General features: G+C 35.9%; 1 pseudogene across 1 annotated transcript in view; it reads right to left on the reverse strand.

Annotated features, from left to right (window-relative positions):
• LOC306877066 (focadhesin-like) overlaps positions 1 to 15059 on the reverse strand; it is a 49612-nt pseudogene that overhangs the window by 7542 nt on the left and 27011 nt on the right. Inside the window, exons 9-33 of the transcript in view lie at positions 14974 to 15057; positions 14428 to 14558; positions 14122 to 14211; positions 13066 to 13258; positions 12885 to 12918; positions 12605 to 12705; positions 12410 to 12545; positions 10808 to 11002; positions 10516 to 10639; positions 9991 to 10083; positions 9793 to 9881; positions 7159 to 7200; positions 6722 to 6796; positions 6316 to 6432; positions 5130 to 5368; positions 4914 to 5003; positions 4654 to 4803; positions 3848 to 3967; positions 3508 to 3630; positions 3040 to 3116; positions 1404 to 1475; positions 1213 to 1310; positions 729 to 814; positions 509 to 668; positions 349 to 434 (exon numbers count right to left, since the gene is read on the reverse strand). The product of the transcript in view is annotated as a focadhesin-like (transcript). The remainder of the gene's footprint in view (positions 1 to 348; positions 435 to 508; positions 669 to 728; positions 815 to 1212; positions 1311 to 1403; positions 1476 to 3039; positions 3117 to 3507; positions 3631 to 3847; positions 3968 to 4653; positions 4804 to 4913; positions 5004 to 5129; positions 5369 to 6315; positions 6433 to 6721; positions 6797 to 7158; positions 7201 to 9792; positions 9882 to 9990; positions 10084 to 10515; positions 10640 to 10807; positions 11003 to 12409; positions 12546 to 12604; positions 12706 to 12884; positions 12919 to 13065; positions 13259 to 14121; positions 14212 to 14427; positions 14559 to 14973; positions 15058 to 15059) is intronic.

Genomic DNA, 15059 nt, shown 5'->3' on the forward strand with positions numbered 1-15059 from the left:
GGTGGGTGTTAGAGGTGATTTCTTACTGGTCCAGCTTAAAAGATGTGCTTATGTGAAAAAGTTCAATACTGCAAAGCGACAGTGACAACCAATTGAATACTAAAATATCTTATTTAGTTTAGTTTAGATTACTGATTTATAGAGCACATTTACAACAACAGATGTTGAAACCAAAGTGCTGTACAGGAAATATACAACAGGATTAAAGCAAAATAAAAACCAGACAGCATACAAAACGCAACCACTGAAAAGCCAGCATTACAACATCAATGTGTCTGTATGAAGATACCAAAGAAACAGAAATGTGTGACAGAGACATGTTTTATACAGAGAGAAAGAAATACTCACACTCAGGCTGTGAACTAGCGGAGGAACAAGCCAGATGCCGAGGAAAAGTGAGGCACTCTGGGAAGACTGGGCCTGATTGGCACCTCCTCACCTAAGACAGGCACAGGACTTCAACATCATACATCCTCAGAAACACAATAGGGTATTATCTGCAGAACACTAGCGATGATGATGAAGAACAGGAAGCTCACCAAAGCCGAGTCTCATCAGCGGAGAGAGGACGGCACTCCAGTTGACTGGAGGATACTGGAAGCTTCCACCGACCGTGCCTAAAGTGGCCAGCACCGTCTTCACTAGGTGTGGAGGAGTGAACTCAGGTCCTGTACAGAATCACAACATCAGTATGCAACGGCATCACTTTTTATTAGATGGTGCGTTACCTTTCCTTCCTGCTTCAGCGATGAAGTCTACTGAAGCTCGGATGATGCTTTTCTCTGGGAGATATCCAAAGTCCTGAGGAACTGTTAAAGTGGGATGAAAAAGTATGTTTGATTGGTCTTCTTCACAGAGGAATGACCATTCGCACAGTATCAGTTATTTTTTAATTATTATTATTTTTTAGTAGTAGTAGCAATACAATTAATAATATATTTTATTTGTTTTATAAAATGTCATTATTACGTATAATATAATTTTTTCTATTTTAAAATATTAATTTTCATTTTTGTATATTTAAATATTAATATACATTTTCTTCAAATAAAAAGACTTAAATTAAGAATTTTAGATTTATTATTAACAACAATAATAATTAACAAATGTATTTATATATTATTTAATTTTAATAAATGTTATTATTTAATTATTATTACTATTATTATCAACAACAAAAAAAGACAGAAGACAGGATATTTTGAATCTCACCTGTGGCTGTGGCTGCTGGACATGTGGGCCAGATGCAGGTGTCCAAGCAGACATGCTCCGTTAGACTGCAGACCTATTGTTCCCGAACAGGTGATGATCTAGTGTGGAAGATGGGAATGAGAGCAAGAAAAAATTAAATAACATACATATTTAACTTAATTCTGATGTATTTGAAATTCATGATTTCTAACCTGTGTAATGGCTCGAATGACCTCGTTCAGGGTGCCCTGCTGCTGTGAGGACTCCTCTGATTCACTCTTCAGCTAATGGAGATAAAAACACACTTTCCGAAGGTCAAAGAGTTCTAGGACACAGTAAAAATCTTATGAATATATGGTAGGGGTTTCAAACTCAAATTAACTGGAGGTCAGCGGTCAGGGTTGGTGTTTTCCATCGGGTGGACAGTTCAACAAATAAAACAGATGCATGAATTAAGTGTTTTACAATCATTTAACAACACTACATTATTTTCTAAAATACTTCTATTCAGAAAACATGCATTAAATTGATCAAAAGTGACAGTAAAGACATTTATAATGTAATAAAAAAGTATTTCAGATAAATGCTGTTCTTCTGATATTCATCAAACAATCCTGAAAAAGTATTATGGTTTCCACAAAAAAATGAAGCATTAAACACCGAGAATAATAATAGGAAATGTTACTTGAACAGCAAATCAGCATATTAAAATTACCTATTGCATTTTAAATTATAATTATATTTTACAATCAGTTTTTACTGTATTTTTGATCAAATAAATGCAGCCTTGGTGAGCGTAAGAGACAAAAAAACAAAACAAAACCCATTTGTTTTGTTTTGTTCATTTTTATTTTCACATTTAGTATCCTCATACTGGATTATTTTAACCCTACAGTACCCTCATGTGGCCAGCAACTGTTACTACTATATTTAAGCCTACATTCACTTTTCCCCAGCAGTTAACTTTTTATGTAGGTTACATAGTGGCAGAGATCTACCTGCTTACCTGTACTTTCACAAAGTTACTACACAGAGTTGAACTAAAAAGAGAACAATCAGTTTATAAAATCTTGTTGGTTTGGGGGGGATTTAAACAAGTTTGGATCTGAAAGGAACAGTCACCAGCTAAATGAGCTGCTTTCATGATTTTAATTCAAGAACGAATCAACTGACGAGGGTGTTTGAATACGCCGAAATGTGCTTTAAAGTGATTATTCAGTGACTTTAAGTCGCTTAAAGACACATTAACACAAATCTTTTCATCTGTGGGGCAGCAGAGTAATCCGAGACATTCACAAGGCTCCGACTCACACTGAGAGAAAATCCTTGCAGACCGCTGTCAAGTCCCACCGTTACTATGGCGACACTTCCTGGCTACCTTCCAAGTATGGTGGCATTTGCATTTAAAAAGGCGAGACAGCTTTTGCTGTGTGTGTGTGTGTGTGTATGTGTATGAGTGTCTGGAAAGTGGGTGGGCATGGAGGAGTGTAATTTGCCACACAAAGTGCAGCCTGGCACAGGTGTGGGTGAAAAGGGCAGTGCCCATATGAGACTGGCATTTAACTGCTATCACTAATGGCACCTCAACATACGATAATGGACTTAATGTAGGGTAATTTACCAGAAAGTGATGTTTCGTGATATTTAACATTCACTAAGATGGAAAAAAAGCATTCTGGCTCTAGGAAGTAAGATTTTTTATACTGCTAGTGTGTTATTTTCAAGTTTTGCACTGAAGGTACTGAATGCCAACATGTATATATCTTAAACTAGAACTGTGTCTAGCATCCTGCCAGGTATAAATACAACACAAGGCTTGACACAAGCACGAATTACACATTAAATTACCTGAATGAGAGCGTCTCCGATCCCACTAATGCAATAAGTCCGTTGAGGGCAGACAGCCTCTGCATTGTGGGACAACCCTGGAGAAAGGAAAAAATTATGGTTTAGTTTCTCCCTCATGAAAGCTGAGATCTAGTGTTGATGCCTGAGCTTTCTAGATCAAAACTAAGACAGTGAGAAGAGAAAGACTTTACCCTAAATTCTGAACTTGTACCTTAGCTCAGATCCTGATCTATAGTTCACTTACTGTGGCACAACAACACACTGTTTCTCACTAGTCAGGAAGATAAACTAAAAAGTCCACTGTTTCTTCCACTTTCCACTGACATCTTTTTTTAAACAAAGCAGCATTGGTGTGGAAAATAAAGTGGTTTTCCTACATAAGATGACGATGAGCATGTTTTAAAAGCATACATAAGGTTGAAATATGTTTAACATATGGAAATAACAATGCATTTTGAACCACATCACCTCTGCCAGCAGTATCTTGGTCCAGGCAGCCAGCAGACGAGGTTGGATGTCAGCCCCTTTACCATGACCAAAAGAAGAGAGTCCAAACACTGTCAGTCCCAATGCCAAAGCAAAGCCCGGTGTCTAAAAAACACACAGAATTAATGCAATAAAGTGTGACTCAAATATTTTGTTTTTAATCAGTCATGCACAAAAACACATCAGAAATATATTTTTTTAATACAAAACCACACTTAGTTCTAAGATCTAGCTTAGCAGGTAATAATTTAATCAAAAGTATTTTTAATTAGCTTTATTTTAGTGTATGATTCTTCTTACAGCAGTCGATTTCAGCTCTCACCTGTTGACTTTCCTCCGTTAGGGTGCGAAGTGTGCTCATGCTTTCCTCGGCCTTACTGGCCTCAATAATGCCTGCGCTAAATGCTGAAACTCCAACGCATGCCACAGAATAGGCCAAAACCTGACACCCGACAGAACACACACACAAAAAAACAAGAAATGTACAGATGCACAAAAATGACTGCCACTCGAAGTTTTTAAGCTGCAAGTGATGGAAAAAAGTGCTTTCACTGCATTAAAGGAAAAATTCTGTCATCACAATCAATGTGTCAGTTTGTAGATATTATTCAGCTTAAGCAGGAATTCCCACACATTTTTCTTACATTTACATTGAGTCATTTAGCAGACACTTTTATCCAAAGCGACTTACAAATGAGGACAATAGAAGCAATCAAAACCAACAAAAGAGCAACAACATGTAAGCGCTATGACAAGTCTCGGTTAGCCTAACGCAGTACACATACCAAGCTTTTTTTGTTTTGTTTTTTAATGAAAGAAAACAAGATTATATTAGAAAAATATTAGAATTTCCAAAATACTTCATATTTGAGATGTTAAGTTATTATATTAATATATTTTTAACACATTTGCATTTTTTTAGTAAGCATTTTATTTTGATTGCTTTTATTATTATTAATTTATTTTAATTTCATATCTTTATGATTTTATTAATTATTATTAATACCCCCTGCAGTTCACTCATGAACCACTGGGATTTTGTGATCCCCATTTTGGAAAATTCTGAGCAAATGTACAGTAGAAGAGGCAAAATATCAAGCCATTTCTCCACAGTCAATATTGCTTTACCTCCTGCAGCATGCGGCTCATATTGCTGCTGTCCTGCAGGGTCTGCAGGAGTCTGTCCAGCATGAGAGACTCATGCACACGGTGCGCTCAGACTGACTACTGCTACCAAGAGAACTGAGTACCAACCCAACACCTAACAAACAACCAGCACTGAGAGAGAGAGAGACAAAGAGCAAACAAACATTTAAGAGTCTATTAAATGTGTACAGGGGCAATGAAGTATAAACTGTAGACAGATACAAATGATTAGACAGACTAATTTATACTCCAGATTGGGATTAAAGCAACAATCTTCCAGTCGTTCCAGATGTTTCATCAGCAGCTCTGCCACTGACTGGCCAGATATATCCCTGCAGTAAACAAAAAAAAAACAAGTCAACATCAGTACACGTTTATCAAACATGACACAGCTATTTAAACTGTCTGAAGTTCTGTTTTATGGGCAGACTGAAGTTATGGTATCTCTCAACACATACCTGACTTTCTCGTCATGCAGCCATGCTAGAAACATGCCCAGAGCCAGGCCGCTGTGAAATTGCAGTGCCTGGGATTCGTCTGCGGTGGGTGATCCAGGCAGTCCCGCCGCTAGAGTGCCCAGCATAGTGGGAACACTCTCTCTGCGCGAGGTCACCAGCACCGGCACCAGCAACGCCAGGCCCAGGGCAGCACAGGAGCGCGCGATCACACTCGCTGTGTTCTCACCTGAGTATGAATGCTAAAAAGGTGAGACAAATAAAATAATGTCACATTTGCACTATAATACAGGGGGGGGGGGGGGGGGATCAATATGCTGTAATAAGGTTTAATTTATTTAATGATTAGTTCATAAATTACACTACTAATCAAGTCTGGGGTTGGTAAGATTTTCTAAAAGAAGTTTTATGCTAATCAAAGCTGCATTTATTTGATCAAAAATATATTAAACAACCTGCATTGTGAAATATGTCTACAGCTTAAAATAGCAGTTCTCTCTTTTAAAATATTTTAATCTTATAATAGCAAAGCTGACTTACTCCAGTCTTCAGTGCCACATGATACTTCAGAAATCTAATATAATGTACTGATAATATTTCATTTAATTTCATTATTATCAATGTTGAAAACAGTTTTGCTGTTTATGTATTTTTGGAAACGGTGATGGATTTTTCAGGATTCTTTTGATGAAAAAGATCAAAGGAGCATCATTTATTTGAAACATTATAATTGTCTTTATTTTCACTTTTGATCACTTTAATGTGTTCTTGCTGAATACAAATAGTACTCCAGGCTTTATGAATCAAAGGTATCATGAATCAAAAATGAACAATACTTTTGTAAGTTAATGTTGGACTCTACATATACACTAATGCATTTCAAGTCGTCAACATTAATATATTTTAAACATACATGAATTAAAAATAAGCATAGGTATATTCATAAATAAAGAAGTTATATTAATAAATGCTGTAAAAATTTAGTTGATGTGGCAATATGGCATTACTACTTGTTAGAAAGTGAGAAAGGTGCAATATTTATAGACTTCAGAGCATATACTTTAATAAAACAAAATACTTAATAGGTTTCAAATAAGGTGCACTGTATACTACTGTTGGAACCAAATGGATACAATCTCTAAAAATAAATAATTTCTCAAAAACCCCACTCAAGGGAGTTACAACTCACATGAATGAACCATGGGAAGACTTGTCCTTTAGGGTTACTGTTACTGCTAACAATGCTGAGCAGCGTGTCAATCACCATCGATAGCCAGTGAACTGTGGGAAGGATGTACGGACCCACCTAGGAATAGAAAATGAAAGTTTATTTTTGAAAGCTTTCCCTTCAAAAGGAAAGAAAGAAAGCCAGGAAATGATAGGCAGTAGGAAAACAGAAAAAGTAACTGCTTTGGGGGCCAGATGCATAAACATAGCCACTATTGTAAGATTATGTCTTAAAATCTAGTTTGACTAACAAGAAAGTGGTGATCAGACTTACTTTTTGGATTCAAATTAGACCAGTCTACATTTTTATGTAACTGACTTTAAAAAGTTATGACCAGCAACTGGGTACGGATAAAGCTGCTTCTCACCTCAAGTCCACTTTCAGACTGTGTTGGAAGGTTGCTCTCATATCTGGTTAAGACTACTGAACAACCGGGTTATCTCTGTCATAATGGAGACAAAATGATAAAATATGAATCCACATACCGGCGGATTTTAAACAGAACACGCAGCAACGCTAAATGATTACTATCATCGATGCTGAAAACAGGTCTGAAAATGTTAGTTGAGTAATTATAAACATACATTTAATCGATAAAGCACCGAAAATGCTTTCCTAAGAGACTACAGTGACCAAAAGCAAACTGCAGATTCTGAATATGAAGTCCTCTGTTTAATAATAAACCATTTAGAAAAGAAAAAAATCAATAGTTTAGACTTTTAGCTTTCAAAAGAGGCTTGTGGGGGAAAAAACACAAAGAAAAATAGAACAAAACAAAGACTATCAGCAGCTTTGGTAACTTACTTGGCAGCAGATTTGACCAAGTCATTCAGTTGGTCTCTGACCCTGAGGAAAGAGAGAGAGAGAGAGAGAGAGAATGAAAGAGAGAGATATGATTTAAAGTGCTCCACAGACTGACAAGAAGAGCTTTCATCTCCTCAGGCAATGATTTAAGAGCTCAGGTACCATTCGCACGGCTACGTACAGCACAAGGGCTCCCAAAAGTATGAGATCATACCGAAAATCTGGGATTCATCCAATTTAAACATGGAAATGCTGGATGATTTTGAAACATTTCAAGTAATGAATCTTAATGACAGAAAAATTATAACTCTCCATTAATTCTAGGTCCAATTTTACAAGGTCAGATGTTCTTGCTTTCACTGAAAAACAAGACTGTCTTGAATCATTCTCAAATCATGCAGGATCACATGATCTTCAGATTTTACAAAAACTAATGGAGTTTTTCCAAGTATAAAGCAAGTATTGTATTTTTCCCTCAAACTGATGTGTTTATAAAATAACTTGAGAACAAAAATGTCTTTAAATGAGAGAAAAGCGTAGCAGAATCATTTTTGGACTCTACTCTGACAAAATCAGACACGTCTAGCTCATTTCCTCCAGCTTAAACCATCTTTAATTGACATCTCTTTCTGCGGGGGCAAAAGCTGTAATCCTACAGTCCCAGTGCTCTCATACCATCCAACCCTCCCAGAATGCTTCAGGGCACGTGGCTGCATACGGACTGCCTTGAGCTCCCAGGAGAGGAATAACTGTATTACACAAAGACTGCGGAACAAACGAGAATTCGTGATGCTATGGAGAATGAAGTTCTGGCTGCCATCTGAACATGTTATCCCATCAATCACTCATGGGCTGACAGGCTGTCAAAATGGCATCCTGGGGGTTGAGTTATGGTTTTCTGCCAGACTGCGTGGTTATGCGATAGGGCACATTATGGCGAGAGGTCGTGTGAACAATAATAGCCTAAACATGCCAACAGATTTACATTGAAAAATTATATGAATTTTGTGTCTTTGAAATGTCAGTCTCCATTCAAAGGCTTTTCAAAGCAGCTGAAAAGGCCAGAGCAATCACAATTCAGTGGCTCTGGATGGTTTGACAAGCAAGATGTATAAAATAATACCTTCACATTCCTCCCTATGGTGCAAAGCTCCAATTACACTTCAGTCTTCCGAGGCTTTCATTATAGCGCAGCATTCATCTTGACAGTTTCTGAAAGTGCTAAGCTTTTTGCGCTAAAAACGATTAAATATAATGCATTACAAAAAGCTGTTTATTGCCGGCTATGACGTCTGTGGGTCTTAGGGGTTCATTTGAACTATTTAGGGAGCATCTAAGTACATACTGAGCAATTTTTTACATTTATAGCTTTATTTGCATCTATTAGATTTTTAAAGAAAACTACATGTAAATTACCTATGCAAGCAAAGTGCAATTGGAACAGTTTGTTGGAACTGATCCGACGATCTGAATGAGAGAGAGAGAGAGATGCAGAGCGTGTGCAGAGCAGGGGATGCGAGGAACAGTATTAAGAACCGCTGCTTTAGAACATTGATTTTGAAACTTGTGAATCCATTAGAATCATTAGAAGACAGAATTGCGATTCATATATGAATAGATTTTTACGTGCACCCCTAGTTTTCTCTTCCTCTTCTCTAAAGCAGTGCAGCATGGCCTCGCCCCTTTGCTGCGTGCTCCCAGGGGTGGGGTTTATCTGTGTCCGTGACGTAATGGACCTGGGAAGTAACTCGTTGTAGTCCCTTACCAGTCGTTTTTGTAGGCATTAAATTGCCATAATTTTAAAAGACGATGTCTCCGTTTGCATTGAACTTTCAGCATTGTAACTTTGCAGATATTGTTTATGCTCAAACAGCAACATTACACACTAAAAAAATTTAAATCGCAATCAACCACCCCTTTAAGCCTAAAATTTGTATTAATGTCACTATTGACAAGGATGGCTATGATCTTTGAATAATATTGGTATTTAAAAGCAAGATATTTAAAGTGTACCTGAAGTATACTTGCAATAGTTCCACTTTAGCGCAATCAAATATAATTCAGTATATCTTTAGTTGGACTTCAGTACTACTTCCACACAAAGCAAATTAAGTACAAAATTAGTTGTTCCAATTTAGCAGACTTTAAGTATACCAGTTTAGTATACCAAAAGTACAATTGCAGGGTATTTTTACATAAATATGTAAAAGTATTTGCAGTATACTCAGCATGAAATAAATTTTACTTTAAAAATTACTTCAAATACATTTATTTATTTTTCAATAGGGACGTTTAGACTCACGATGAAGTGAAAATACACACAATCTGTTTTCTAAATTTGTGTTATTGATCTTAAAATCTGAGCATTTGATTGTTTTTTCACCTTGTACTCTAATTAATAAAATATCACAATTTGATCTACCAGTGAAATTACAGATTTCTATCTGGTGACATATGCCATATGGTGACTTCTCTAATCATTTAGTTATTAAAATCGACTGAAATCTCACATTCAGTCGATCCTTGGATGGATAGAAGTTTCTCGATTGCCCATGTCAAAATATGGAAGAAAACCCCTGTTGCTACTTCTGTTTCATCACAATTTTAACATAAACCTGGATGTGTGAATCTTACCATAGCCAGGCATAGTGCTGTTTGTACTGCAGTTCCTCCGGGCTCTCTTTACCCTGTTTCTGCAGCATCTCCAGCTCTGCCTTTCGACCCTGCACAATTATTACATCTAGTTTAGTCTCATGATTTATGATCTTAATTATAGAGCTAGTTTTCTTCTTATACATCTGATTTGGTGGTTTAAAAATCACACAGAATTACCTGGAGAGCTGCATGGTAAGCCCGGCTCATGAAGCCCCGCCAGGCCTGGGGCAAGAGCAGAGAGCGATGCCATTCAGACGGCTGGATGTTCACCTGAGAGGAAAAAAAAGAGCAAAAGATTAAGAAAAGTTACCAAGATAAATTCATTATCAATGAATCAAGTAATGATAATGATATATATGAGTATATATGAAGTATTTATGAATGTATAATTATGATATATTTATCATTGTACAGATTTTAATCAAATAAATAAATATTTGATGAAATAATCAAACACATAAATAAAATCCTTACAGAAATTAGAATCTAATGTAAAAAAAAAAGAATTACAAACTAATTTAAATATCTGCATGCATTAAAATGTGCTTGACTGTAATGAAAATAATCATAATTCATCTAAAAAAATAAAATAATGTTATTATTCATTAATAATACATACATTTCCCATTTTGGGGTAAAATATTGTTTAAATATAATTCAAGTTTTTAAGTTTCATTCAAATAAGTGTATGCTAGAAGGTACCTCGTGAATAAGAGTGGCTAACATTTGTTGATAACTCCGCCCTCTGCTGACAAGGAAGCGGGTGATTGGACGTCCATCTTTGTCAGTTTGAACAGGACAAAGTCATAGCAGAGTAGAAGCCCAGCTGAAACAGACCAACAAACTGCATGTTTATTTAATACATTTAACTGGACAAATACAGTTATGCAATGTGTGACCTACTTCAGTTGTGACAAACAAGCATTAGCTGTAACAATTTCAAAATGAACGTTAATCACCCATATTACAAAACTGAATGACTCTTGTACAGTACATGTGCCTGCTAAGCCAGGTTTTAGACCTGGCTGCTTGTTCTTCTCATATGTTTTCAGCATAAAAGAAGGAATTCCAGATACAGTTTTTCCCTGGTCAGAGCGCAAATTCCCTCCACTCAGAGCTGAATGGTACACGCCACGGGGAATTTGGTTCATCTCCTGCCTGACTACAGCTGTTAGGAAGATCTAAAGGGCTGCATTAGAAGACAAAACTCAAGAATCAAGTAGGTTTTTGTTAAAGGTTAAATAATACAAGTCTATAATATATTCCATATTGTGTAATTTATTATGGCATTGAGTCTTTGTTGTGGGTTTGCTATGTTGCAGTACAGTACTCTGAACCACACAGCCTCAAGTTTTATTCATTCAGCTATTTCGAATACATTACCTCGGTAAAATTATGGAAATAAGCTACAATTGCATAACAGTAACTGTGAAACGATCACACCTTGGGTCTATGATACACAGAATTTCAGTACACAAAATCTGTCCTAATTTATTTCTTCTGCCACTGTAAAAATGCAGCCAGCTGGCTTGTTATCTAACCAGATAACAGTGAATGTATCTTATATCTTATATAATGATCGAGCAGAACAGGTAGGTTAAGTATTAAGTAAACAATCCAATTAGCATTCATTAATAATGGTATAGATCTCTATGACACCAACAAATACATCAGTCATTCAGACTGATTCAATTCATTCACAGATAAGAACTGACTCATGTAACAATAATATTCATATATTATTGTCATATATCATAATTTGCTCACAAACAGAACATTGCCATGTCTTGTACATTTAAAAAAAGAATAATAATTTTTATCCTATTTCCAGGATTTTATGACCGGAGAGTTTGTGTGCAAAGAGATTAATGAATACTTCACCTCCTAAGTTCATACATTGAAATTTAATAATTGAATAACCAACCAATTTGAATAAAATAACAGTATTTGATGATAACAGATGATAAAAGTTGTACACACAATTGTCTTACATGAAACAAGAATCGAATAGTGTTTATTCAATGTGGGTTTTTGAGAAGCAAAACAATTATACAATAATGCACAAATTGTAAAATAACGCACAAATTGAGTCAAAATGTGATGTATTAAAGGGATAGTTCACCCAAAAATGAAAACTCTGTCATCATATACTCACCCTCACACTGTTCTGAGCCTTAATTTCTTCTATGGAACACACAAAAATATATTTTAAAGAATGTTGGTAACCAAACAGTTTCAGTTCCCATTGATTTCAACTGTATGTTTAAAAATATAATGGAACTCAATGGGAACCCGAAACAGTTTGGTTACCAGCATTCTTCAAAAAATCTTTTTTTGTGTTCCACAGAAAAATAAAAGTCATACAGGTTTGGAACAACATGAGGGTGAGTAAAAGCTGACAGAATTGTCCTTTTTGTATCATCTACACCTTACAAAGGATTCTGATTTTTGCCCCATCAACACCACTGTGGTGAGATGAATTAGTTAAAATGCAAGTTTTGTGGTTCAAATAACTGTAAATGCAAGTCAAACTATATTTAAAAGAGTTTGTTCAACAAAAAACAGTCTGTTAGTCACCATAATCTTATAATCATACCTGGTAAAACTGATTGTGGTGTGAGACAAACTAGCTTCACATATGACTCCCCTGGTACTGAAATATCTTCATCTTTCTCATTCTCATTCTCCTTCCCTTCATCCTCTTCTTCAGGCTGATTTGGTACGGGCCTGACCTGTTAGCAAGATCATATCACCATTACAGATACACAGGATATTTAGCAAATGTTTTCACCTGCTCTGGTAAGTGTAGGATGGTGTGAGATGGTTCAGGGTACTCAGAGAGAGCTTTATAACCTTGGCTTGCAACCTCTGGGTCCCGATGAAGCCAAAAAGCTTTAAATATTACCGTTTACTCATAACTGCTAGAAAAATAACAAAATAAATTGCAGGTACATAAAATGGCACAATGACTTTTCATTAGAAGTTGTTGGATGACTAGTCAGCCATCCTGACTGTCCCTACTGCTCATTACCATTTGAAAATGTCAGTGCTCATCTGACTAACAGTGTTGCCCCATAAAACACTGACTGCCTCGTTTCTGAATTTCTGCACGGAAAAGGACATAAGACCTGAAGTAATTTGTACCGGATGAAATGTGGAGAAAAATAAATCGTGCTTTTAAATACAAATTCAGACACCGCTACAAAATATCACACATCTAGCAATCAGAAACAGTGGTTGGTGTTCTCGTGCCTCATATTCTTCAGTTTTGACATTTAAAGCAGGCACTAATGCCAGAAGTTCAGCTGTGGCCTTTAGGACCAGGGGTCTGGTGTCACAGCGCAGCTTAGGAGAGAGTGCCTTCCACGTGGAGATGATATCCACTACCTGAACAGAAAACAGATTAGGAGAATATTCAAATGCAGGTTTCAGCTGTAAGAATGGTCTAAGACATTACATATTGAACATGTATATCACCGTTCAAAAGTTTGGGGCCAGTATGTTTTTTTTTTTTAAAGAAATTACTATTTTTAATTAGCAAGGATGCATTAAACTGATCAAAAGTGATGGTTAAGAGATTCAAATAAATGCTGTTTTTTAACTATTCATCAAAGAATCCTAAAAAAAAAGGTTCCACAAAAATATTAAGCAGAACATCTGTTTTCATTATTGATAATAAAAAGCGTTTCATGAGCATCAAATCAGCATATTAAGATGATTTCTAAAGGATCGTGAAAATGTAGCTTTGTCATCACAGGAATACATTTTATTTTAAACCATACTCAAATTTAAAGCTGTTATTTAACATAATATAATAATATTTTATAGTCTGCATGTTGATCAAATAAATGACTATCGATGAGCTTTCCAGACGTCTTCAAAAAAAACTTATATTTGCACCAAAATTTTTAACTGTATGTACTGTATACTACTGTATCTTATATTTTTTGATCATGTGCATGCATTTTTATGACTTGCAACTTTTTAGACACATCAGATAATTATCTAACTGGTTTAAATGGACTACAAAAAGAATAATAATTAAACAAAATTGTAAATAATATTTAAAAATAAACAAACAAATATAATATATAAAATAATATAATAAATATGCTAACAAAACATATTTATTAAAATAAATATAAAAAAAAAAAAAAAAATCTATTTTTAAATAGCCCTGAAATGCCTCTTTTGGCAGGAGGGGTGGAACTGGTTTACACAATCAAAATCAATAAAAAAAATCATTTTCACTTCTGATAGCCAGTGTGAACCTCTTCATAGGGATACAAAGACAGACCTCAGCTCTACAGAGCAGCAGGAGTGGCCTGATCCTTCTTGGAGAACTGCATCAGCGTGTCGGTGATGGCGGCCAGCATGTCTCCTCCATGCTGGTACGGCCTGGAACAATATGTTCAACATACGGGAAAGTGTGAATGAATGTTAATGTTCAGGGAATCTGTGAAATTAAAACATTGATGGTGAATGATAACTGTTGTCTATAACAGCCTAATATATCAAAAGCCAATACAGTGGTAGCCTAATGTCCCATGTGGAATATGCAGTACAGCTAAATGAACTCCAGTTTTACAGCGGCAGATTCTGGGTGAAGCAGACCTCTCTCTGCAGATGTCTCTGACGCAGGCTGCTCTGGCTAATATCTGCTCCCACTACGTATCTTTTCCCATGACCACTGAGGATTTTTCAAGCTGTGACATCAGTCTCTGCAGCTCCGGATACACTCGGTCCTAAAGAAAAAAATCAAAAGCTTCAGAAATCTATCTTGAGGGTAACAGAACTATGATATACAGTATAGTATAATGGTCCTACAAAGTATTTGCACACACATACCTGTTTGAATGTCACTGCATTAAATGAAATTAGCTCTAGACATGCTGTTATCTTATACAATGTTAATCATGCATTTTAAGTGTGGTCTAAATACTTAATAGCAAATATTATAGTAGGACGAGGTATCAGAACAAATTTGCAGATTCAGTCTGAACTGATAATCATTCATTTAGGAGCATTTCAGTTTAAATGTTAATTTTTCGAAAATATACAAATTGTCTGTGAACAAATTAATAAGTATTTGAAAGTAAATATTAAGTATAAGTAAATATTATATGAAAATAAAAATAGTACTAATAGTGTTAACTGCACCTGTTTTTGCCATAAGGCCACAGGCCTCAGTCTGGATGAACTGCCCAGAGTTTGGAGGACAGGAAGCACCTGCGGGATGCAGAACT

The sequence above is a fragment of the Barbus barbus genome, assembly GCF_936440315.1.
Source record: "Barbus barbus genome assembly, chromosome: 2".
NCBI classification, from domain to species: domain Eukaryota; kingdom Metazoa; phylum Chordata; class Actinopteri; order Cypriniformes; family Cyprinidae; genus Barbus; species Barbus barbus.